Source organism: Caretta caretta, chromosome 5 (assembly GCF_965140235.1).
Source record: "Caretta caretta isolate rCarCar2 chromosome 5, rCarCar1.hap1, whole genome shotgun sequence".
NCBI classification, from domain to species: Eukaryota; Metazoa; Chordata; order Testudines; family Cheloniidae; genus Caretta; species Caretta caretta.
The window spans coordinates 53,146,855-53,173,200 of NC_134210.1; the positions used below are offsets into that span (position 1 = coordinate 53,146,855).

The 26,346-nt window shown below is 41.8% G+C and overlaps 1 long non-coding RNA gene across 1 annotated transcript; it reads left to right on the top strand.

Moving 5' to 3' along the window:
- Nucleotides 1–25,240, top strand: LOC125637343 (uncharacterized). Its single transcript, XR_007356907.2, has 3 exons — nt 1–89; nt 21,681–21,749; nt 24,462–25,240. It is a non-coding gene; the product is annotated as an uncharacterized LOC125637343 (long non-coding RNA).
- Nucleotides 25,241–26,346: the final 1,106 nt, after the last annotated feature.

A 26,346-nucleotide genomic window follows, 5' to 3' on the forward strand; every position in this document is an offset into this window, starting at 1 on the left:
CATTAGTGAGAGCATTTTTAGTGGAGTGTAGAGGGAGGAAGCTGGATTCAAGAGGGTGAAGGATGGAGTTGAAGGAGTTTGTCTATCATGTAAGTATTTTATTTGGTTTGTACTATCATAAATAATATTATAAAACAGTTGTTTTATACTTTAACCTTTACTGTGCTTCAGGAATGTATGGAAATAAATAGGTAACATATTTCATAAACTTAATGGGTCAGAAAAGCCCAGACTAGCTTTTCCTGAGATAAGTTTCATTGAAAGAAAAATGGTTCTGTTCTGTTTGTTTTACTATTGGAACAGGACTGATGTTTATTCACTGTAAATTATTGTAAACAGATAACTATTGAAAGAAACATGCTGCAGCCTAAGATTAAATCAGAATATTTGATAAACTGACTATGCTAGTGGAGACAACATGTATTATAGAAAGAATCTAAACTCACTCTTTTATTGATAATGACTGGAAGCTGTTTTCTCTAAAACCAGCAGAGCAGCAAGAGAATGAATACATTTAACAGGCTTTCTCTGAAACTCCATTCCCTTTGTGGGGAGAGATGTGTGCATTACAGCTGGGCAGACTGTTTTTAATTGATGAGGAGGAAGTGAGATCTGTTACTCATGTTTGGTCTGGGTACATGCAGAAGAGCCTCAGCAAAAAGGAAACTGCAAATATAGTCTGCAGCTTTACTCGGTCAAATTGTTTGCTAACTTATTCCCCAAGAAGTTTGAATGAAGCCAATGGCCCACAGGCCCTAGTCCAGCCAAACTGTGCTTCAAATCATGCTTTCCTGGGTCTCTGGTTCAAGTTAAAGCATTCTCAGAGTTATTCTAATGTATTACATGCAGCTACCTGCTGCCCCTTGGGACTGTTATGGCAGCTGGAGATGACCCGGGTGTAGGGCAACCCACCGTGTCCTCTTTCTTTTGGGCACAACTTGTTGGGAAAAGGGTGTGTGTGTGGGGTGAGGGTGGGGCATAAGAACCACTATGGTGGCTCTATTCCTCTGGAAATTGTTGGCAGCAAAGAATATTTTCATAAGATTGGATCTACCAGTGGCAGGGAGGAACTGGAAGTGAGGGGAAATGTGAAGTGTCCATAATCTGAAAGGGGCAGTAAACTGGGAGGGATGTGCACTGGGGTTATTATGGAGCTGTGCTACCTGCTCTTGGAACGAGGAATAACTTTCTGAATTACTCCACCAGCTCCGGTTTTCAGAAACATTAGCTGCAAGGAGCTGCTTGCAGGAAATGTAGACAAGTGATCTCTAAGATGATTTGAAAAACCTTGCAAGTTCACTGCTCAGCTTTCACTCCTGTTAGGTTTGGGATGAAAAGCAAGGAATCCTGAACATTGACAAATATTTGTGGTTTTATCTCAGCATGAAACCAGGGAGGGAGAGAATAGTAAACACAAAGTAAAATAGCACTTTAAATAGCTATTTCCCCCCCACCCTGAAGATTTCTCCACAGTGATTTAATTAAATTAGAGGTGGAACCTGGCTTCACTGCCTCTGAGATTTAGTGACTTTAATATCTAGATCTAAGCTTTACTGCTGGCCACAATTGTATTGTGGGGCTGAACCAAAATCCTGGATCTGAACACTGTAACCTTGTTGAAGTTTCGATCTTCAGCTAATCTTTGTGTGTCAGACTCATTCAAATGTATCTTTCTTTCTGAATTCTCCATCCAGGAAAGACTGTGGGATGCTCTGCAAATCATATTTGTTTAAAGAAGCATAGAAAATTTAGTTGCTGAAGAAGCGGTCTTCAAACCAAACCCAAAACAATCCTTCAATGTGACAAGTCCCTGAGTTAATTACATTCTCCCTATATTGGCAAATAGGAGTTTATTTTTAAAGGCTTATTACTCACCAAATAAGTTTTTCTAAATTCAAGCGGTGTATTATATATGGCAAAATATGGTAATTAACCTACAACAGAAAAGGACAAATAGCTTCAGTGAGACAGGAGAGGGATAGATACAGCCTGAGTTCCTGGCCACAGGCACATATCTCCTGGAAACCCAGACATGAGATCCTGATGTACAGAGTGAACCAGGGAGAATTCTGTGGCTGCACAAAACATCTGCGACCTTCCATCTGCCATGGAATGGGCCAAAAGGCAGTTAATATAGCCCATGAAGTGGACAGCACTGCCAGTAGGGGAATATACAGGGGGGATGTGCTGATTCAGGGTACCCTCTAAGCATCTTCCACTGGAAATTAAAGCTGCCTTCTCCCACCATTATCTCAGACTGTAAGCTCTTTAAGGTAGGGACCATATTTTGTTCTGTCTTTGTACAGTGCCTAGCATAATGGGGTATGTGCTATGGCAATGCAAATAAATAATAATAATGGCAGGTGACACCATTTGACAAAGGAACCAGCTCCAGGAGTAAAAAGATAATGCAGGCAGAAGTCCAGCAACAGAGTCCGGGCTACCCAATTTATTGCACCCAATGCATCATGTATGATTACCTGCCCTATGGGCAGGTGGCGTATGTGTGCATTCGGTGCAAGGAGCTCCTGGCCCTCAGAGACCGTGTACGGGCTTTGGAGGCCAGGGTGGCTGAGCTGGAGGAGCTAAGGGAGACAGAGAGGTACATAGTTGAGACTTTCCAGGACACAGTACAATGGTCCCACCCCCAAAGTGACTGCTTCTGTGGTGTTGAAGAGGATGAAAGTCCAGGGAAGGAGAACATCTAACTGGAGCAGAGGGAAATGATCCCATAGTTGGGACCCTCCTTCCAGATGATGTATGTTGTGGTATCCTCTCACACTGAGGATACCTCTCTGGGGGAGGGAACTCCAGTTATTAGGAAGAGACAGGTAGTGTTGGGCGATTCGATCATTAGAATAATAGAATGTAAGGGTTGGAAGGGACCTCAGGAGGTCATCTAGTCCAACCCCCTGCTCAGACCAATCCCCAATTTTTGCCCCGATCCCTAAATGGCCCCCTCAAGGATTGAACTCACAACCCTGGGTTTAGCAGGCCAATGCTCAAACCATGAGCTATCCCTCCCCCGCTTTTATGATGGCACGCAGCAATCTGACCCCCCCATAGAAACATAGATAGCTGGGTTTGCGATGACCGGGAGAACTGCATGGTGGTTTGCCTGCCTGCTGCGAAAGTTGCGGATCTCTTGAGACATCTAGATAGGTTTATGTGTAGTGCTGGGGAGGAGCTGGTGGTTGTGGTACATGTAGGTACCAATGACATAGGGAAGGACAGGAGAGCGGTCCTGGAGGCCAAATTTAGGTTGCTAAGTAAGAGATTGAAGTCCAGGATCTCCATGGTAGCATTTTCTGAAATGCTCCATGGTAGCATTCCAGTTCCATGCACAGGGCCAGTTAGACAGACAGAACTGCAGGGTCTCAATGCGTGGCTAAGATGATGGTGTAGGGAGGAGGGGTTTAGATTTATTAGGAACTGGGGAAACTTTTGGGAAAGGGAGAGCCTATACAGGATGGATGGGCTCCATCTAAACCAAAATGGAACCAGATTGCTGGCACTTAAAATTAAAAAAGTCGTAGAACAGTTTTTAAACTATGGTCTGGGGGAAAGCCGACAGGTGCAGAGGAGCACATAGTTCAGACATCCCTTAGGGAAGGATCTATAAATGCAGATTCCCTATGTCCTAATAAGGAGGAGAGGATGGAAGATGATAAAATACAAGTAGGATCTAATGAGAAACAGTCAAATGAATAGAAGTCCCATTCAATGACATCATGTAATGGCAGGCAGCTAAAAAGTTTTTAAAGTGCTTATATACCAATGCTAGAAGTCTAAATAATAAGATGGATGAACTAGAGCGCCTCATATTAAATGAGGATATTGATATAATAGGCATCACAGAAACTTGGTGGAATGAGGATAATCAATGGGACACAGTAATACCAGGGTACAAAATATATTGGAAGGACAGAACAGGTCGTGTTGGTGGGGGCTTGGGGGGGGTTTGGCATATATGTGAAAGAAAGTGTAGAATCAAATGAAATAAAAATCTTAAATGAACCAAACTGTACCATAGAATCTCTATGGATAGTAATTCCATGCTCGAGTAATAAGAAAATAGCAGTAGGGATCTATTACCGACCACCTGACCAGGATGGTGACAGTGACTGTGAAATGCTCAGGGAGATTAGAGAGGCTATTAAAATAAAAAACTCAATAAAAATGGGGGATTTCAACTATCCCCATATTGACTGGGTACATGTCACCTAAGGAAGGGATGCAGAGATAAAGTTTCTTGACACCTTAAATGACTACTTCTTGGAGTAGCTAGTCCTGGAACTCACAAAAGGAGAGGCAATTCTTGATTTAGTCCTAAGTGGAGCACAGGATCAGGTCCAAGAGGTGAATGTAGCTTGACCGCTTGGTAATAGCGAGCATAATATAATTAAATTTAACATCCCTGTGGCAGGGAAAACACCACAGCAGCCCAACACTGTAGCATTTAATTTCAGAAAGGGGAACTACACAAAAATGAGGAGGTTAGTTAAACAAAAATTAAAAGGTACAGCACCAAAAGTAAAATCCCTGCAAGCTGCATGGAAACTTTTTAAAGACCCCACAATAGAGGCTCAACTTAAATGTATACCCCAAATTAAAAAACACAGTAAGAGAACCAAAAAAGAGCCACCGTGACTAAACAACAAAGTAAAAGAAGCAGTGAGAGGCAAAAAGGCATCCTTTAAAAAGTGGAAGTTAAATCCTAATGAGGAAAATAGAAAGGAGCATAAACTCTGGCAAATGAAGTGTAAAAATATAATTAGGAAGGCCAAAAAAGAATTTGAAGAACACCTAGCCAAAGACTTAAAAAGTAATAGCAAAACATTTTTAAAGTACATCAGAAGCAGGAAGCCTGCTAAACAACCAGTGTGGCCACTGGACAATCAAGATGATAAAGGAGCACTCAAAGGCGATGAGGCCATTGTGGAGAAACTAAATGAATTCTTTGCATCGGTCTTCTTGGTTGAGGATGTGAGGGAGATTCCCAAACCTGAGCCATTAATTTTAGGTTACAAATCTGAGGAACTGTCTCAGATTGAGGTGTCATTAGAGGTGGTTTTGGAACAAATTGATAAACTAAACAGAAAACACCAGGACCAGATGGTATTCACTCAAGAGTTCTGAAGTAATGCAAATGTGAAATTGCAGAACTCCTAACTGTCCTCTGTAACCTATCATTTAAATCAGCTTCTGTACCAAATGACTGGAGGATAGCTAATGTGACACCAATTTTTAAAAAGGGCTCCAGAGGAGTCCCTGGCAATTACAGGCCAGTAAACCTGATTTCAGTACCTGACAAACTGGCTGAAACTATAGTAAAAACAAAATTGTCAGACACATAGATGAACATAATTTGTTGGGGAATAGTCAACATGGTTTTTGTAAAGGGAAATCATGCCTTACAATCTCTTAAGCAAAGTAAGCAGTCATGGGATAAGAGGGAAGGTTCTCTCATGGATTGATAACTGGTTAAAATATAGGAAACAAAGGGTAGGAATAAATGGTCAGTTTTCAGAATGGAGAGAGGTAAATAGTGGTGTCCCCCCAGGGGTCTGTATTGGGCCCAGTCCTATTTAACATATTCATAAATGATCTGGAAAAAGGCGTAAACAGTGAGGTGGCAAAATTTGCAGATGATACAAAACTACTCAAGATAGTTAAGTCCCAGGCAGACTGCGAAGAGCTACAGAAGGATCTCTCAAAACTGGGTGACTGGGCAACAAAATGGCAGATGAAATTCAATGTTGATAAATGCAAACTAATGCACATTGGAAAACATAATCCCAACTATACATATCAAATGATGCAAAAAGAAAAGGAGTACTTGTGGCACCTTAGAGACTAACCAATTTATTTGAGCATAAGCTTTCGTGAGCTACAGCTCACTTCATCGGATGCATACTGTGGAAAGTGTAGAAGATCTTTTTATACACACAAAGCATGAAAAAATACCTCCCCCCACCCCACTCTCCTGCTGGTAATAGCTTATCTAAAGTGATCACTCTCCTTACAGTGTGTATGATAATCAAGTTGGTAATCAAGATAATCAAACTTCAAATCCAGACTCCAGCGAGAAACTGTTGAATTGGAATTCATTTGCAAATTGGATACAATTAACTTAGGCTTGAATAGAGACTGGGAGTGGCTAAGTCATTATGCAAGGTAACCTATTTCCCCTTGTTTTTTCCTACCCCCTCCCCCCCCCCGAGATGTTCTTGTTAAACCCCAGATTTGTGCTGGAAATGGCCCACCTTGATTATCATGCACATTGTAAGGAGAGTGGTCACTTTAGATAAGCTATTACCAGCAGGAGAGTAGGTTTGTGTGTGTGTGTGTGGGGGGGGGGGGGGCGAGAAAACTTGGATTTGTGCTGGAAATGGCCCAACTTGATTATCAAACACATTGTAAGGAGAGTGATCACTTTAGATAAGCTATTACCAGCAGGAGAGTGGGGTGGGGGGAGGTATTTTTTCATGCTTTGTGTGTATAAAAAGATCTTCTACACTTTCCACAGTATGCATCCGATGAAGTGAGCTGTAGCTCACGAAAGCTTATGCTTAAATAAATTAGTTAGTCTCTAAGGTGCCACAAGTACTCCCTTTCTTTTTGCGAATACAGACTAACACGGCTGTTACTCTGAAACCTATAAAATGATGGGGGTCTAAATTAGCTGTTACCACTCAAGAAAGAGATCTTGTAGTCACTGTGGATAGTTCTCTGAAAACATCCACTCAATGTGCAGCAGCAGTCAAAAACGTGAACAGAATGTTGGGAATCATTAAAAAAGGGATAGATAAGAAGACAGAAAATATATTGCCTCTGTATAAATCCATGGTACACCCACATATTGAATTCTGCATGCAGATGTGGTCGTCCCATCTCAAAAAAGATATATTGGACTTGAAAAAGGTTCAGAAAAGGACAACAAAAATGATTAGGGGTATGGAACAGCTTCCATATGAGGAGAGATTAATAAGACTGGGACTTTTCAACTTGGAAAATAGATGACTAAGGGGGGATATGATAGAGGTCTATAAAATCATGACTGGTATAGTGAAAGTAGATAAAGAAATGTTGTTTACTACTTCTCTTAACACAAGAACTAGGGGCAACCAAATGAAATTAATAGGGAGCAAGTTTAAAACAAACAAAAGGAAGTATTTTTTCCACACAACGCCTGTCAGTCAACCTGTGGAACTCCTTGCCAGAGGATGCTGTGAAGGCTGAGACTATAACAGGGTTCAAAAAAGAACTAGATAAATTCATGGAGGATAGGTCCATCAATGGCTATTAGCCAGGATGGACAGGGATGGTGTCCTTAGCCTCTGTTTGCCAGAAGCTGGGAATGGGCGATAGGGCATGGATCACTTGATGATTACCTGTTCTGTTCTTTCACTCTGGGGCACCTGGCATTGGCCACTGTTGAAAGGTAGGATACTAAACTAGATGGACCTTTGGTCTGACCCAGTATGGCCATTCTTATGTTCTTTGGGTAGATCACCCCTGGGTCACAGGCAGGTCAGCTGGTATAGGTACACGTACATTACACCTCCCTGTACTTGCTTGTGCAACTGATTCACCATAGCTGTCCATTTCCAGTCCATTAGAACCACCCCCAATGCCAAAACCAGAGAGTTAAGTTCAGCTTTTCCAGATTATTGTGATTTATTATTTAAGTAGAATGAAAACTGTCAGCAATATCAAGCTAAAATGAAATCCATTTATAGTTCACAGGTTTACTCAGAATTTTTCTTACAAATCTTGTTAATTACCAGGACAACTAGTGTTTACAAAAGAGCTGGTCACTTGCAGTCCATCTTCTTGTCCTGCAGTATATGCGCAAGTCATAGTGGCCAGTTCATCTGTCAGAGACATGGGCCACTACACCTACCTAGGATTCAGTAACTGAAGCCAGTGGCACCAGATGAATCCTCTGGCTAATCTGCCATTGACTTTAAATAGGAGATTGCTTTCAGTAGCTATTTCTCTACTGTGTCTGAGGGATGACCTGATCCATAATTTGTGATGTTACGGTTTGTTGCAAAGTAATGCATTGTGACTCCATCAAAATAAAACTGTGGCATAACTGGAGAATCAGGCTGAAAGAAAACCAAGGCAATGAATGATTTTGGTACTAGGTCACATTTTGCATCTTATATTGAGTGCCTGCGGCTTTGGTGTTAGAGATCACACACGCAGTGCCAGGCAACAGAATTCGGCTTGCAGGCGGCCATGGTAAGCCATAGTTTTTCCGCTTCTGCAACCTTCGTAACAGCAGCACCCTCCTCTCCCATACCAAGCAAAGAACGTTGAGTTGGCCATTTAGTGCTGCGGTTTTCCTCTTAATGTGCAGCAGCAGAAACCAAACTAACCCCCCCCCCCCATCCAATTCTTTATGATGATGATTTACCCTCACCCCACCGCATGGCTGGTATCAGGGAAGATCCTTGCTAGCCAAACGAGAACAGCTCAGCGCCAATGCCCGCCCCCTCCACCATGTGGCTAACTGCAGAGAGGATTTCATCCTCTTAATTAGAGCTGGCTGAATAATATTTGATTAATATGTTTTTAACATTTATTCACCCAGCTCTGCTCCCAATGCGAATCCATCTATTTCACCAACGTGCAGTAACTAACCTTCCTTGTCTCCCTGAAATGCCTCATGAGTTCATATGAACCTCACATCTATTGGTAGGTAGTAGAATTATTGCAAAAACCCTTCCAGGGTTGTAGACATGTGTTCTTTTGACTCCCCCACCATCTTACTGAAAAATAAACTACTGTATTTTATGGCTTATTTTGTCTTCGTCAAAGAAATGCTCTGCTTCCATCTCAGGAGAATTATACATTAGCAGTTTGATCCTGACCTTTCTACCTCTTCCTTGAATAATAGATGAAAAGTGGACAGTGAGAAGTGGCCTGTGCTCCATAATTTGTGTCTGAGGCACAATCTAATGACTATCTGCTTCTATTAAAAACAACTGTAGCAGCAAAGGTTAAGGTAAACAGGTTTAGCAAATTACCTCTTAATCAACTCCAGTTATAATTTACTGCTCTCCTGTGAAAGCCTGTGCCTGCTAAACTATTTCTATTTGTTGAGTTTTCTCCTCTCTAATAAATATTGTGTGATAAATACATTCTCCTGCAGTGCAATATCATATAAACATCAAACATAAATAAAATATGATCAAGTAAACCTACATCTAACCCTATCATAGCAGAATGTCCAAGCCCCTCTTGTACCAATCACAGAAACTAAAGAACACATCTTCTTCTAAATTTGCAGCCCTTTTTGTTAATTTTCTGGAAAAAAATAAATAAGATGGAGCCACCAGAGGAAAGAAAAGTAAAATGATTAAGTAGAGATTGGCCAGATTTTCAGTTAGGCAAAGATTGCATGCATACATTTAAGAATGCAAATACCTACTGTGGACATGTACGTCAAGTGTTTGTGCATGCACATGGTCACACATTTGTGGTATTTAACTTTGGAAATATGGCTTTAAATGTACAAATTAACCCATTTTTAATGATGCTTTTAGAACATGACAGGATTTGTTTCCCACAAAAGTGACAGGGAAATAAATACCACTCAAAAACATTTCCTGAGACGTTTGCAGTGGGATCTGAAATCACACAAACTAGTCTAGTTTTAGGTTTCAGAGTAGCAGCCATGTTAGTCTGTATCTGCAAAAAGAACAGGAGTACTTGTGGCACCTTAGAGACTAACAAATTTATTTGAGCATAAACTTTCATGGGCTACAGCTCACTTCATCAGATGCATAGAATGGAACACATAGTAAGAGGATATGTATACATACAGAAAATATGAAAAGGTGGAAGTTGCCAGACCAACTCTAAGAAGCTAATTAATTAAGATGAGCTATTATCAGCAGGAGAAAAAAAACTTTTGTAGTGATGATCAAGATGGCCCATTTAGACAGTTGACAAGAGGTGTGAGGGTGCTTAACATGGGGAAATAGATTAAATTAGTGTAATGACCCAGCCATTCCCACTCTCTATTCAAGCCTGAGTTAATGGTATCTAGTTTGCAAATCAATTCAAGTTCAGCAGTTTCTTATTGGAGTCTGTTTTTGAAGTTTTTCTGTTGCAAAATTGCCACCTTTAAGTCTGTTACTGAGTGACCAGAGAGGTTGATGTGTTCTCCTACTGGTTTTTGAATGTTATGATTCCTGATGTCAGATTTGTGTCCATTTATTCTTTTGTGTGGAGACTGTCTGGTTTGGCCAATGTACATGGCAGAGGGACATTGCTGGCACATGATGGCATTATCACATTGGTAGATGTGCAGGTGAATGAGCCCCTGATGGCGTGGCTGATGTGATTAGTCCTATGATGGTGTCCCTTGAATAGATATGTGGACAGAGTTGGCATCGGGCTTTGTTGCAAGGATAGGTTCCTGGGTTAGTGTTTTTGTTGTGTGGTGTGTGGTTGCTAGCGAGTATTTGCTTCAGGTTAGGGGGGTGTCTGTAAGTGAGGACTGGGTTTTGTTACCAGCTTAAACCTCAGACCAGCTTAATCAAAACATTTACTAAGATTCATGAAATTTTTAGCAAACCTGAGACCAATTCTGAAAAAACCTGGGTTGACTTATGGTTCTGTATCAAAATATTCAGAAAGTCTTAGTTTACACATGGTTTTCTTATGAAACAGGTGAAAGTGAGTGGTTTCAACTGAGTTACAGTCTGACATTTAATTTTTTTCTGAACTCAAAACTTGGAAGATGTGACCCAAGGGCAAATGGAAACAGAAGCAACTATCTGCATGAACTCCTGCAGCAGGAAATTACAGTTTCATTCAGCTCTGCTAGCTTCAGTCTGACATGGTGAGGGTAAGAGAATTAGGTCACTAAATCTGTGACCCCAAATAATCTAAAATATGAAACTAAACTCACTTCAGCATCTAGGTCATCCCAATGTCACTTACTTATTCCAAAACAGCAGAGCATCCAAACATCAATGGGTAGACTACTAAAGACCCGTCTTAGGTTTAACACTGAGTATCTTTCTCTGGACTGCTACAGAGGCAGTACAACATCACACAGATTCAAACAAACATTCTTTTACTAGCTCCATGTCATTCTGCTACTCCCCATTGTCACCCAGTCATCCTATCTGTTGTCACACCAACCAAAGCAAAAAGCCTTTGCTAATATATGCATAATAGAATCCAGGACTACCCAGAGCCTAGAAACTACTTTGGCCAGACACACACAATTCCTTAAGTACTATCACTTCCAAAGAGAGCCATCTCTAACCTTAAGATAATGAATCTGGACTTAGTTTGTACAACCTACTTATACTTAAATTGGCCAGACCTTCAGAGGAAGGCACATAAAACAGAGGTAGAGAAGACTGAGCACCAAAACTGTCACCAAATGGCTACACCAGAAGCTTACAAACTATGATGCTGAACACCATCTCATAAGACCCTGGAAATATCAATTAGTCAACCAATTTACTACCACGTGTACACTTCAGACAAACAACAGGCTGGGCTGTTTTTTTTGGAGTCTTCAAGAGCTCCCTTCTATTAGAGGGGACATTTGCACTTGCTGCTGGCCCTTTGATTTGCCCCCTTTTACATGTGTTTTTTTGTTAGGTTGGCTGTTGTGTTTTTTGTGAAACTTGACTGCAAATCCAGGATTCTACAGAATGGTTGGATTTTTCCCAAGCCATTGGTGTTCAAGCCAATAAGTAAGTGACCTGGAGTACAGGCCAAATAAATTTAATTATCTTTTCATAAAAACAAGTGTCTGAGACAAATTGAGAGGACAAGGAAGTTCACAATTAAGAATTAAATTTGAGCCATCAGCAGTGCAATATTAGTAAAGATGAGCCAGAGGGTATTGTGGAAGTTTGTGGTGTGCTGTCATGATTATATGTGCATTTTTATGTTTGTGTTGCTTTGTCTCAGATCCTGCACTGAATGATACAGTAGTGACACTTGGTATGTGAATTTCCTTCCTTTTAATAAATGTAAGATGATCATTTTATTCCTGTAAATATTGCTATTATGTGAAATGACATCATATGTAATTATGTCACTCACCAGTGCCGTAAAAGCTCTGTGGGCCTGATGGCTATGCAGTTGCTCTTCCTGAATATAGTCCAGGATGCCAACCTCTAAATGTTTGATTGCTGCAAAATTCTACATCAGGCTTTCTGAATTGCCCATCCACCAATGCAGATCTGGTTGCTGCTTCTGTTTCCTTAAATGGCATTTAGCAAGACGGAATGTTCAGGAGACTCCAGTGCATACATTCAAGTAGCCTCCATGTGTTCTTCTGCAGATATGGGATCTTGCTGGCTGACTGATTAGCTCCTTCTGTTGGTTAGACAGGAGAACCATATCCTGTGTATGGTTAATGTTCCTCAGAGCAAGGCTATCTAATAGGACTTGCTTCTATTTATTGACCAAAGCAGGAGATTTGACAGGGAGTATATGAACGCTTAGTTTGGGTAAGTCCCGCTGTGAGCTTTTCACTAAAACTGTAATTTGGCTGGTGACACCATTGTAAAGATGAAGACCTATCAGGATGTTTCCTTTCCAACCTCTGAGTTCTCCAAAATGATGGGATAAAAAGCTTCTTCACCATAAGTCTGTCTTGTGAAATTATTGACATTAGTGTGTGCTCGTCCTTAAATTCAGTGCCATATGAATCACAGTTACTCTCTGGTGGGGAAGGAGAGCCTGTCTGAGAGGCTTTCATCCTCCCAAATTGATCGACATCTCTCTGCAGCTTCAAGCCACATAAAAGCAATTATTCCATAAGATACTGTTCAGTGACTGGCTGGAAACTGCTTGAAATGGGATTCACTTAGCAGCTGAATGTGCTACTCAGTCTCTTTTTTTTTACTTCGTCTCTGGATTAAACACTAAAAATTCACATGACATGAAATGTATGGCCGTTAGCAATTTTATTTCACATAGAAGTGCAAATATTTCAGTTGGCTACTATGGATTGCCAGATGGCTCAACAATACCAGATGGGGTACTGTAAGGTTGTATTTATTCTGAGAAAGAGTTTACTACATCTTCTATTGCACAAGCTATCTAACTCACAAAGAGTGAAATTGGCCCCTGTGCAAATGGTACACATGAGTCCCTATACATCTCTTACATACCTTTTGGGCCCGTTCCTGTTCCCACAAAATCAATAGCAAAACTGACATTTATTTCAGGTCCTTAACGGGCTTAAAATTCTTCCTGTGCTGTAAGGTGAATCCCATTGAATAATACTGAGTTTCTTTAAAACAGACAGACCATTCCTGCACGGCAAAAGGAAATTAAAAGGGCAAGGGCTGTAAGTGATGCAATGGAATTGTGAAGTTCCTCTGTCCTGGGTGAATTTCATCCTGTGTTATTCTCAGTATAAAGAAATACTTCCTTTCTGAACAAGACTGCTAGGTGCATCTTTGAAGTACGAAGCTTGCTTTAAAGGATTTGTGGGTGGAAGTTCATCATCTGAATCTGAACCTTTTGTTGAGATTCTAAGCAGCTAGGAACCTGTGCTCCCCGTTGTGTCAACTCTAAACTCTGAACTGTGCACCGTTTGCTGTGTTCAGAATTTCCGATGTACAACAACTATGTAGTCTGTTTTCACTGGTACTACCCATTGTGGTACTATATTATCTTCCACAAGATTCTTAATTTCTGGTACTGGCAGCTCCAGTGAAAACCAGCCATTATAATATTATACTAACATAAAGTTAATAGTAAAGTTACGATAAAGAGGGAAATTTCTAAATAGTTTTTATGATGAAGGAAAATGACTCAGTCTTGGGTACGTGGTAATGAACTCAATCACTCAAAGATTTTATTCAGTGTGTTCTGTTCAGAACCAATTCTAGGGGCATACAGTGGTTCGTTGCCCATAAGATAAATAACTCTAGTATCTTCAGTAGTCTCTCATGCTATCCTTTTAATTGCTGGAAGAAGTACTTATAATACCCCATGCCCACAATGGATGGTCATGCTTTTTCTCAAAACATGTAAGACATTCATTGATTAAATTTGGCTAATAACAATAAATGGCTACAATATATTTAAGGTGGGATTTTCAGAAATGGATATGACAGTCCCCATACAGAGGGACTTGTGTTCCTAAGCCATTGGGGCATGTCCACACTGTGCTTTAATTCTCACTAGAGGGGTTTAAATTCTCCTGCCCATCAGGATGTTGTGCACTAACTGGACCCTGCTGACATGCACTAAAAGTTCAATAGTATGCATTAGTTCATGCAGTTGCCTTCCCTTTTCTATCATCTTTCTTACTGTCAGTAATCAATTCTCCATTAAATAAATGAAGCCTTATCCTTGTTAAGCAGTGTGGATTAAATCAGTGGGACTACACTGATTTATAAGCACCTGGGGATCTGGATCTCTATATTTCAATGAGTTATCATGATCTTTAGATTCCAGGTTTGTGGTTTGATGGAACACATAAGATCTTTAATTTTAGCATGTCATATTGGCACAAACATTTCCTTAAAGAGATCATGCTTTATTGTATCATGCTTTATTGTATCCAATGCTTTTCTAATGATGCTGTCAACTTTAAAGGCATGAAAGAATTAAATTAACTAGAACTTTCTGTTCTTTAAAAGTTTGAGCTTGAACTTTCTAATTTTGCATTCTCTCCTGACTCAACTGATTTAGCAAGAAAAACAAACAAAAATCCCTTTGCCTTCATCATCAGCCAATCACAGTGGAAGAGAACATAACCTGATATATGAACAGTTACTACCTAGTTTAATGTAAAGTTGTGAAGAAACACAAAACAAGCATTTATTAAGGAAATTCAAAAGGCTATCTTTTATTTGTAATCACAGAAGAAATATTTCAAGGAGCATGGAGATCAATACAACATTATAAGTAACTTAGAAGTCAGCACTTTTGTCACTAGCAAAATCTTTTCTATATATAATCAATCTCTGGATTAGTTGTAAGCACAGGTGCAAACTAGAACTTTAGTTGAAACACTTAACTTGTACTATCATTTGGCAGACACTTATAGGGTATATACACACTGTGATTAAAAATCAGTGGCTGACTTGGGCTCACAGCCTCAGGCTAAGGGCTGTTTAATTGTAGGGTAGACATTTGAGCTTGGGTTGGCACCTGGGCTCTAGGACCCTGTGAGGTGGGAAGGTCCCAGAGCTCATGTGAAATGAGGCTAGATGAAGGACTTCACAGGAGAGGTGCAGGGATGTCTTCCACCATATTTATTTGTTCTGCCATTTCATAGAATCATAGAAATGTAGGACTGGAAGGAAGCTTGAGGGGTCATCAAGTCCAGTCCCCTGCGTTGAGGCAGGACCAAGTGAACCTAGATCATCCCTGACAGGTGTTTGTCCAACCTGTTCTTAAAAGCCTCCTGTGACAGGGATTCCACAACATCCCTTGGAAGTCTATTCCAGAGCTTAACTATTCTTATAGTTAAAACCCTTACTTCTTGCCCTACCTTCAGTTGACATGGAAAACAATGGATCACTGTCCTCTTTAGAACAGCCCTTAACATATTTGAAAACCGTTATCAGGTCCCCATTCATTCTTCCTTAAGACTAAACATGCCCAGTGTTTTTTGTTGTTGTTGTTGTCATCATTTTTTAAACATTTCCTCATAGATCAGGCTTTGTAAACGTTTGTTCATTCTGGTGGCTCTCTCTGGACTCTCTCTAGTTTATCCACATCTTTCCTAATGTGTGGTGCCCAGAATTGAACACAGTACTTCAGCCGAGGCTTCACCAGTGTTGAGCAGAGTGGGACAATTACCTTCCTTGTCTTACATACAACACTCCTGTTAATATACCCCAGAATGATATAGTCCTTTTCCCAACTGCATCACGTTTTTACTCATTTGTGATCCACTATAAGCCCCAGATCCTTTTTAGCAGTACTACTGCCTAGCCAGTTATTCCCCATTTTGTAGTTGTGAAATACTTTGCACTTATCTTTAATGAATTTCATCTTGTTGAATTCAGACCAATTCTCCAGTTTTCCAAGGAACAATCTAATCCATCCAACAACAAAATCCCTTGCTCCTCAAATACTTTTATGATCCCCAGGGCTCATAATATAAAAGGAAATGGAGAACTCCATCAGAGGCAGGTAAATCATATTTTCCTTAAAATTGGTGCCCAGATTTTAACATGGGGCTGCAAGGACTCAACAAGAGCCCCTTCCAGCATATCATTGGTCCAGTAGAAGTCAAATTGTTATGAACAGATCCTCAGCTGGTGTAAGCTGGTGGAGCTCCACTGAAGTCAGCTGAGAATCTGGCCCTTAATATTTTCATCATCACCATCCGGTCAGTATTTTCCAGTCCCCAGTGTTTGGAAGAAATCAGTGAAACATGTGTCTATTTTAGAGAGCTAGCAATCTCGTTGGGGAAAAAATACACTATACTTCATGACTTGAGAAGAATGTAAAATTATTGAAGAAATAGAAAGGTTCTGTGGGACCCCAGCTGTCAGTTCTAAGAGAGGAAATTTACAGGTAAAAGAATGGATTGTGTAACTCAGAGTTGCCAGCTGTCTGTAACGTTTTGCATAGCTGTGTTATTAACTGCTAGTGACTTTGTGCTCCTCCACCAGGGACTGATTACTGATGACATGATCAATGGGTGTGCATGCACACAGAAAAAGGTCTAGTTAAGTATATCACAATGTACAAATAACCCCAGCTGAATGGAAGTCTGAGTTTTGCTTGTGCTGCTTACATAGAGGAGTAAAAGTCTAAAGGAAAGAAAAGAATGTCATGCTGTAGCTGTTTGAACACAATGGGAACCACATTCAATGGGCTATTTTATCTCAGCTACTGTAAATTGAAATGTACTTTAAAATAAATGGAGCACTTGTACATTTCCTTTTCATGAGCTACCACTACTTAAATACTCAGAAGCATTAACTCTTTTCCACTAAAGCCTCATCTACTTGACTCACTGTCATAGGTTACTAATTTTCTTTAATAATTATGTGACAACTCCAGTCTAATAGGAAAACTCTCTAAATATAGAGTTACCTACATAGGGTGAGATTCATAAAGGTACATAGGCACCTAAAGTCTGAGATTTAGGCACCCAAGCACCTTTGTGACTTCCATCCTAAGTCTGGGGTGTAGGCGCCACAGTGAGCCACAAAATTTCCACTGAACTCTGTAGGCACCTAAACTCACGTGGCACCTAAGTTCTCAGGGTAAAAGTTTCCTAAGCATCTAAATTTCTGCCGCTGGGCATGCACACTGCTGCCTTATTCTAAGCATCAACGGGGTCTATAAACCAGAGGAAGATAGGCATTCACCTGCCTATATGGAATGCAGGGCCCAATCTGGTAGGCGTGGTCAGAGGCTGCCTGCTGGATCATGTCCCATTCAAAATCTGGCTGGAGGAGGCGGTGGTGGTAATGCCACCCATCTTATAACTTTTAGTCCAGTGATTAGTGCACTCGCCTGGGATGTGAAAGACCCGGATTCAAATCCTGCCTCTGCCTGAGGGGGAGAAAGGATTTGAACAGGAGGCTCCCAACTCCATTTCAACAATGCTGAGAGTTTGTTTGCAAAAGGCCATTTTTAAGAATTTTTTTTTACTAAAGTTACTTAACTGTAAAGTAAAACATTGGGTAATGTGTGCATTCTGTCTCTAGATTTTCCCATCACCTGGTATCTGTGTGTTCATCCTTATCCGTTCTCACAGATGTAGTCTCTGACCAATATATTGCTAATGATCTGCACAAATATTGGGAAAGGAGCAAATCTAAGATGGCTCTTAAACCAGGACTCTCTCCTTTCATTGAGACATAATTGCCTTGAACCATATTTTATATTTTTACTATCATAATTTTAAACTTAGATGTGCACAAATGTTTTTGCATGCCTAACTTAGGGATGCAAGTGTGTACAGGAGTGTACAAGAGTGAACTCACTCCTGGAGCGCCTCCACATGGCTGGGCATAGCATGGCTGGCTGTATTCTTCTAGCACCCACTGCTGATGGCTGTTCCACCTTGTGGTGGTTTGCCTCTTGTTTTGACAGCCCTTTGGTCCAGGTATGTTTAGTGTCACCCTTTCTGGTGTAAAATAAATTCCAACAAAACAATCTAATGTCCTCACCAAAAGGTATTTGGTCCCAACTCAGGACCCAGTGGTCCTCATACTCTTCTCTCAGCACTCTCAGTCATCCCTATCTCCTTCTCAGGGGCTTCAGGACACCTTACTAGTGATTGGTAGGGGAATCCAGTTCTGCCTTCTACACTTGGCAGTTCAGGGATCCTAAGACAGGCAATCAAGTGTCACTTCTTGAGATTCTTTGCTACCATCTCCATAGACTTCTTCATACTTCAGCAGGCCAAACCCCAAACCAGCAGTATAAACTTAACCCAACTTCTGCCCTCCATGGTCTTGACCTTTCATACCTCTCTGTTCCTCACTTGAATTCCTCCCAGGGCTCTCTGTCTGGAAGTCCAGATCCTGCCCGATTACTAGGGCTCACCACCAGAGCTTCTTCCACCTCCAGTGGCTGCTCCATGTCTCTCCTAGCCTCTTGCCAGACTTTGCTACTCAGGAGAGGATCCCCAGGCTTCATCCAGACTGTCGCTGTCTTTCTGATCCCAGAGGGACTGTGCACTTCCTCCCTACAACCCATTATAGCAACCACCCAGGTACTATCCCAGTTGGAACTCATCTTTAATTGGGGCTAATCCACCCTCAAGGTGCAGGCGAGTGGGTTAATTGGATGCTGAGGCCCACATTAACCCTTTTAAAGCCAGGATGGGGTATATACCTCATCACAGGGAGCAAATTAGGTGTTTGAACATGTACTCAACTGGTTGGGGGCACATCTGGTATTTGTGTACATAATCAAGACATGCACAAATATGTGTGTGCCTAACAATGAAATTCTGGCCCTTACTGTGCAATTCAGCTGAATACACATACAGTGTTCTTAATGGCATACAACAAACACATTCTTCCTTGTCTAGATTTCAAACAATACCCTAACACTGCAGAAGCATGCAGTGCTTAATAAAAAGTATGCCTTTAAAAGCTGATTATGGTGTATGGCAGAGTGCCAGTCATACTACCTTAGAAAATCACTGCCATGGTAACATATAGTGGCTGGCATTCTAAGACTTCTTCTAGTTTTTCATCTACGAGCCAAATCTGTGACTTCAGAGAGCACCAGAGGGCAGGCTAACCTACACTAATTTTTTTCTAATGAGAAGTAGAGCAAATTATGTTTGATATAAGATTTCATTAGAAATGTAATTAAAAAGTGAGAAAACCTCAAACTGCTCCAAAAGTCCTCGATAGGAATTAGGCCACTTAATGAGAAATATTTCATTATGTTTTCATTGGAGGGTATTAAAACACAAGCACTAGTGATAAGTGGTTGTGCATCCAACGAGAAATTAAAAATAAATAAGACTCATTTGTGCCTTTGAGGTACAGCCTTGTGTTTCTGGGAACAGTGCAAAGCCTCGGTGCCCCTGAGGGAACATACATAGGCATGCTTTGCAAACCCATTAGTTTACCAGAATTCCCAAGAATAAAGGGGGATTATGTCCAGTGGTGAGCTGGAGCCAGTTCGCACCTGTTCGCTAGAACCGGTTGTTAAATTTAGAAGTCCTTTTAGAACTGGTTGTTCCGCAAGACAACCAGTTCTAAAAGGGCTTCTAAATTTAACGAGCCAAAAGTGGTGCCTTAGACGCTGACTCCATGGGTGCTCCAGCCCTGGAGCACCCAAGGGGAAAATTTGGCAGCTCCCCGCCCCAACCCTGGCCCCAGCTCACCACCGCTCTGCCTCTGCCTCCTCCCCTGAACGCGCCACCCTGCTCTGCTTCTCCACCCTCCCAGGCTTCCCGCGAATCAGCTGTTCGCATGGGAAGCTGGGGCAGGCTGAGAAGCAGGCCACAGCTTCCCACTCATGCCCAGGGAGGTGGAGGTGAGCTGGGGTGGGGTGGGGGGGCATGAGGAGGGCCGCCTGCACCGCAGCAGGTAATCCGGGGCGGGAGGGCCGCACAGGGGAACCGCTCCCCACCCAAGCTCACCTCCGCCACCCTCGGCCTGAGTGTGAAGCCGCCGCCTGTTTCTCAGCCCTCCCAGGCTTCCCGCCAAACAGCTGATTCACGGGAAGCCTGGGACGGGGGTGGAGAAGCAGAGCGGGGCAGTGCGTTCAGCGGAGGAGGCGGAGCAGGGGTGAGGTGATCTGGGGCTGGGCAGTGATTGGGGAGCTGCCTGTGGGTGCTCTGCACCCACCAAATTTTCCCTGTGGGTGCTCCAGCCCCAGAGCACCCAGGGAGTTGGTGCCTAAGGCGCCACTTTTGATGTGATCAGTGGGGGAGCAGCCGATCCCCCAGCTCCCTCCCTAGCTACGTTCCCCTGCCCCTAGGAGCCAGAGGGACCTGCCGGATGCTTCGTGGGAGCTGCCCCAGGTATGCACCTCTGGGACTCCCCACCTCGCCCCCCGGCAGGTTCCTCTAGCTCTTAGGGGTGGGGTGGGCACCCACTATGGTGGCCCACGAGACTCTCCTGCCTGGTTCTGGGGGCAGTCAGGGGACAGTGGAGAGGGGTGGATGGGGCAGGGGTCCGGGGGGGGGTCAAGGAACATGGGGGGTTGGATGGGGCTGGAGTCCCAGGGGCGGGGGTGGGCAACGACCCTCTTGTGGGGTGAGGAGGGAACCCGTGGTTAAGATTTTGGCAGCTCATCACTGATTATGTCCACTTTGTACCCTTTATAGGGTGCAGTGGGTGGTCCCACTTTGTTGGCAAGTAGATGATGAGGTTGGGCCATGGCCCTACTTACTTGCTAACTGTCCTGTATTCTTTGAAGTGCTGTGTATCCCTAGGAAACATGCAGAGAGCAGGCTCTGTGCTCCCCTAAATTCAGGTGCTAAAATTGTGCCTGACCCATACAAGGGCCAGGGCAAGAATGGGACAAAGCCTCTTGCACCGTCCCCACTGCAGTGCACTAGCGTTAGTCAGAAACTTCTTGAGGAATTGTTTTTTGGTTAAAAAATGCCAACTCGTAAAAAACAAAACTTCACTGAACGGGGTCAGGCTTGATGAATTTCCTGCTTCCAAATATGTTGAGAAAAAAGTTTCAACATTGTCAAAATATTTCTTTGACATGTTCAAAATGAAAAATTCTGATTTTTCCTGCAAAATGACTTTTTGTTTGGCTATTTATGCTTATTAGACTGAAAAGGGTCAAAAAGTGTTCAAACAGAAATGACACCGCTTGAAATGGTCAAAACAGAATGTTTAGATTGACCTGAAATGGAACATTTAGGTTTTTGGATGGCAAATATTTTCAAATTTTTAACTTTTCTGCCTGATTTAAGATTGGAAAAAATGTCAACCTCTCAAAAATATTCATGGGACTGGTAAACCATTTCCCACCCACCTCTGTGCTCCCATGTAAGTGCCAAGTCCCTACATTAGTTAGCAATAAAAATAGACATTTTGTTTTCCAGCGTGGCTGCTAGAGTAAGGCTACTGAATTATTTACTGATAAAAGCCAGACTTTGCAACCATTACTCATGCAGAGTAATCCCATCAAGCTCGGTGGCACCACTTGGATAAGTAAGTACTGCTACCATGAGTAATCATCATCGTCGTAATTAATAATACCTATCTCTTTTGTAGTATAAGCTCCTATACAGAGTAGACATGCAGAACTGAGCCCTACATCAGTTTCCACCACAATAAAAAATTGTAAGTAATAAATGCTACAGAACTGTAATTGTACTAAGAGATCACTTTGTCATTCTTAACTGCATGATTTGATTACTTTTTCTTTTGTAGCAATTTAAAGATTGGTAAGCTATTCAGAGGCCCTGTGCTAGTCAGGGTAAAACAGGCTGGATTGATGGCACAGAGCCATTGAATGAGATACAACACTGGCATGAGTAAATTAGCTGTGAAATTGGAGATCACATATCAGGCACAGAGGGGTAGGTTTTAATGGGTAAGTGTAGGGTTCTAGCTCTTCCTTCAAGTCTCATTGTGCTTTCCCCTGGTTCCAGTTCTCCCTTGAGAGTCAAATCAAGCAACAAATCACACACATGACACTGCCCCCAGCCCAAATAATCTTGGCACCAGTAGCCTATAAATGAAATATATTGCAAAAACATTTGATGTGCATGCAAAGAAAACCGCAAGCATTAGAGATAGAAGAGATCTTGTCATTTGGTCTCTCTCTGTCCAGTGCAGAATTGTTCTTCACAGTGTATCTCCCAGTGCTTTGCCCAGTCCAGTTTTAGAGAACACAAGGGATGGTTTGAATCTGCAGAGTGATTCTGGTTTACGTTAGGAGAGTTCCTGAATGGGACTTAAAACATACTTAATTTTTGACATTAGAGGGTCATAGCCATAGGGCCACTAATAGCTGCAGGATTGACAGTGTCTAAAGGTTAGCCTGAAAATGAGCTTGGTTTCATCGTCCTAATTCACATTTTAATCCAGCTCAAAACCACCACACACTTCAGCACCATTTTAACTCACTGCTTAAATGAACCAGCACAGGGATAGAAAAGTTATTGAAGGTCAGGGTCAGTGTGTAGTGGCAGATGTCGTGAAGCTGGCAGAATGTTATTCCTAAATTCATTGTGATGAATTTCATTCATATTATTCCTAAATTCATTGTGATGAACCTACATTCATTCAATAGCATTTTAAAAGCGTCTATTATGCCTATGAATGGCCCAAATCCAGCACAGCATGTAAGCATTTATTTAGCTCCATTTATCAATGAGATTGAAGCATGTGCTTGAAGTTAAGCACATGCTTATATATTTTGCTGAACTGAGGTTTAAATTACCTGCATTATAGCAAAGACTTTGTGTAACATCAAAATAGCCTATAAGCCTAGTGTTACTTTGAATAAGCACAGAATAATTTGTTGTTTTATTGTATATTATACATGTATATATATGCAAATATACAATTATATATTGTATATTTATTTATATATTAATTTGCTGTGATCAAAGTGGCTGACATACCAGAAACTGAACTTTAAGTAAGGTACTCTTTGGTGGCATAATTTTTATATTTACTGAACAAAGACACCACATAGCATGTTCTACATAGATTATTAAAGAAAAGTAGAAAATGGTTTATATGTGTTAGTATCTGTGTCATTGTTAGGACTCTATCAAATTCACGGTCCATTTTGGTCAATTTCACAGTCATAGGATTTTTAAAAATTATAAATTTAAATTTCATGATTTCAGAGGCTTAAATCTGAAATGTCATGGTGTTGTAATTGTAGGGATCCTGACCCAAAAAGGAGTTGGGGGATGGGTCGCAAAGTAATGGTAGGGGGGGTTGTGGTACTGCTACCCTTACTTCTGTGCTACTGCTCCTGGTGGCGCTGCCTTCAGAGCTGGGCAGCGGGAGAGCGGTGGCTGCTGGCTGGGAGCCCAGCTCTGAAGGCAGAGCCGCCGCCAGCAGCAGCGCAGAAGTAAGGATGGCCTGGTGTGGTATTGCCACCCTTACTTCTGTGCTGCTGCCGGCTGAGCTGGACCCTCAGTCAGCAGCCACCACTCTCTGGTTGCCCAGCTCTGAAGGCAGCAGCGCAGAAGTAAGGGTGGCATGGTATGGTATGGTCACCCTTAATTTTGTGCTGCTCCTGGCGGGGCACTGCCTTCAGATCTGGGCATCTGGCCAGCTGCTGCTTCTCTCTGGCTGCCCAGCTCTGAAGGCAGTGCAAAAGTAAGGGTGGCAATACTGCGACTCTCCTAAAATAACCTTGTGAGCCCCCCTCTCCCCTGCAACTCTCTTTTGGGTCAGGACTCCCAATTTGAGAAATGCCGGTCTCCCCTGTGAAATCTGTATAGTATAGTGTAAAAACACACAAAAGACCAGATTTCACAGGGGGGATGACCAGATTTCACAGTCTGTGACGTGATTTTCATGGCCGTGAATTTGGTAGGGCCCTAGTCATTGTATTCTACAGTGTGGGTCAAATTCAACTTTGGTCTCAATCCACTGACAATACTGGGATCAGTGTAATTGTATCAGGTATGAATTTGACCCAATATGTTTAAAATCATGTTTGTTGACTTACTCTCTAGATTCATTTTCTAAACCTAGAAATGGTCACATAATCTAATTAAATTTAAAGGTTTCACTAAATTAAACTTTTCATCAATTTAAAATATTTAATCAATATTCTTACGCTATTAGTAAAAGATACAACATGGCAATAAATCAATAAATAGGTGAATGGTCATGTAGTACTAACCTCCGGGTAGTGTAATACATACATAGTTTTACAATTTCCTGGTATTATTTCTCAGGTGGCATAGAATTAGTTTGTATGAAGAAACATCTCTCATCACATAACGCTAGCATGCAATTTAAAACTGAGAACGCCAATCATATTTGTTATTCAGAGTCTGATTTCTGTTTGTTTTGCCATAGAACTCAGCAAAAATCTTAGAGAAGCGGATTTCATCAGACTTCCCTGAGCCAACAAGATCCTCCTTTGGGGCCTGATTCTCCTCCCAGAAGTCAATGGGAAATTTGACACTAACTTCAATGAGAGCAGGATTGGGTTCCTCCTGTCGAAAGCAGAGTAGATGTATTTAATCCTTTTAATTAAAAAGATGCTCTTTGAATAATATTTGTATTGAGTAATTTGTTATCATTAAATGTGTTATGTTTCATGAACTTTTCCACTTAGGAAAACCAAATAAAATTCTTGGTGCTTGGTCCTAAGTTTGAGTACAGACTCTTGTCTTTAGAAACAATAGATGGTTGTAGAAATAACGCACTGCATTTGTGGTTGACACCTAACCTAATATCTAAGAATGTTTTGCCCTTTCATTAAATATTCCTTTTGAAATTGTTCTTGAGTTATTTTGCCAGCTATTTTGAACAATAAGTAAATAAAAGGAAAAAACTATGTGAAAACACACCTATGGGTTTTTTTTGTTTGTTTTTTGGTTTTTTTTGCAACCTGACACTGGTTGAGGGTCTAATCTAAAGCCAAGATGACTGCTGGAAACAACTAAGACTGAACTGGGGGAAAGATCTGGGCCCAGCTGGAAGGGCATCTCGCCTGTGAAGATTATTAGAACCACATTTAGGGTGAGAACTCATATGTAACCAGTTTCTTTAATGTGTTAAGCTTAGTTTGCGTGCTCTGTTTTCTTTTCTTAGTAATCTGCCTTGTTCTGTCTGATACCTCCTTAATTACTTAAAATATACCTGTTATAATTAATAAATTTATTTCTGGTTTATAATACAACCCAGTTTGTGTGATTTCTAACTGGGGGGTGGGAAGAAATTGTGCAAACCTTCTTCCACATTGAGGGAAGAGGCGAATATAATATATCTTTGGGTCTGTACTCCAAGGGAGGTGGACATCCGAGTGCTGGAGCAAGTCCCTTAAACTGAGTCTTCCTAGAGTTGATCTGCAGCTGGGTGTGGCCCTGCCTGTGTGTGTGTTAGAGGAGGTTTTAAGAGTCTGGCTCAGCAAGACAGGTTAAAGGGGGCCCATGCAGGCAGAACAGATAGACTCAGTGGTATCTTAGCACATCAGGTGACTTCCCAAGGGTTTGACCCCATCACACATATTACACAGAATTAGGGCTGGTCAAGAAATAGGAATTCATTTTTACCAGGAAGGGGCCCAGCACAGAATTTGCAGCCCTGGGCAGGGATCACTAGGTGTTAAGCCACCTTTGTACCTTCCTGATCCTGGACTGGACTGGTGTCTGATGTAGCCTCTGGCATAACTTTGACAGCCCATGGGGCCATGTTTAAATTACAGCATTTCCATTCTGTCCCCCTGCCCACCCTGTGTGAATCTTCACACTGCTGCAGGCTGTAGCCCCACTCCTGATGTGCCCCTCCTACTGCCAGCATCCTGCCTATGCCAGCACATATGAGGGGCTCAGAAGGAAGATTTATGGCTATCTTCCACAATTCTTGCACTGGGACAATTCTCCCCCAGCCAGAACAAAGACTTTATGCCACTCTGGGTTATGCCCTTTTATACTGCTCCAGTTCTTTTACCTGGTATCAAGAGGCGGAAGTGGGGGTGAGGATCTCACTTACAAAGAGAGCTAGTTTGGCAAAAGGATAGTAGTTTAAAAGGCTAAATTAAATGAAGACTCCAGGGGGCACTGTGTACCAGGGAGTGGAGGAGCAGATCCCTTGAGCTCCAGAACCATCAGCTAATATCCATTTCTATCTAGAGTCCAGGGCTCCTGATCGATCTTCCCCCTCCGCCCTGCAATAAAGAACAGGTATCCCAAAAATCTCTGGAATGTCAGCAGGCCAAGATTTGTTTACTGGGAGC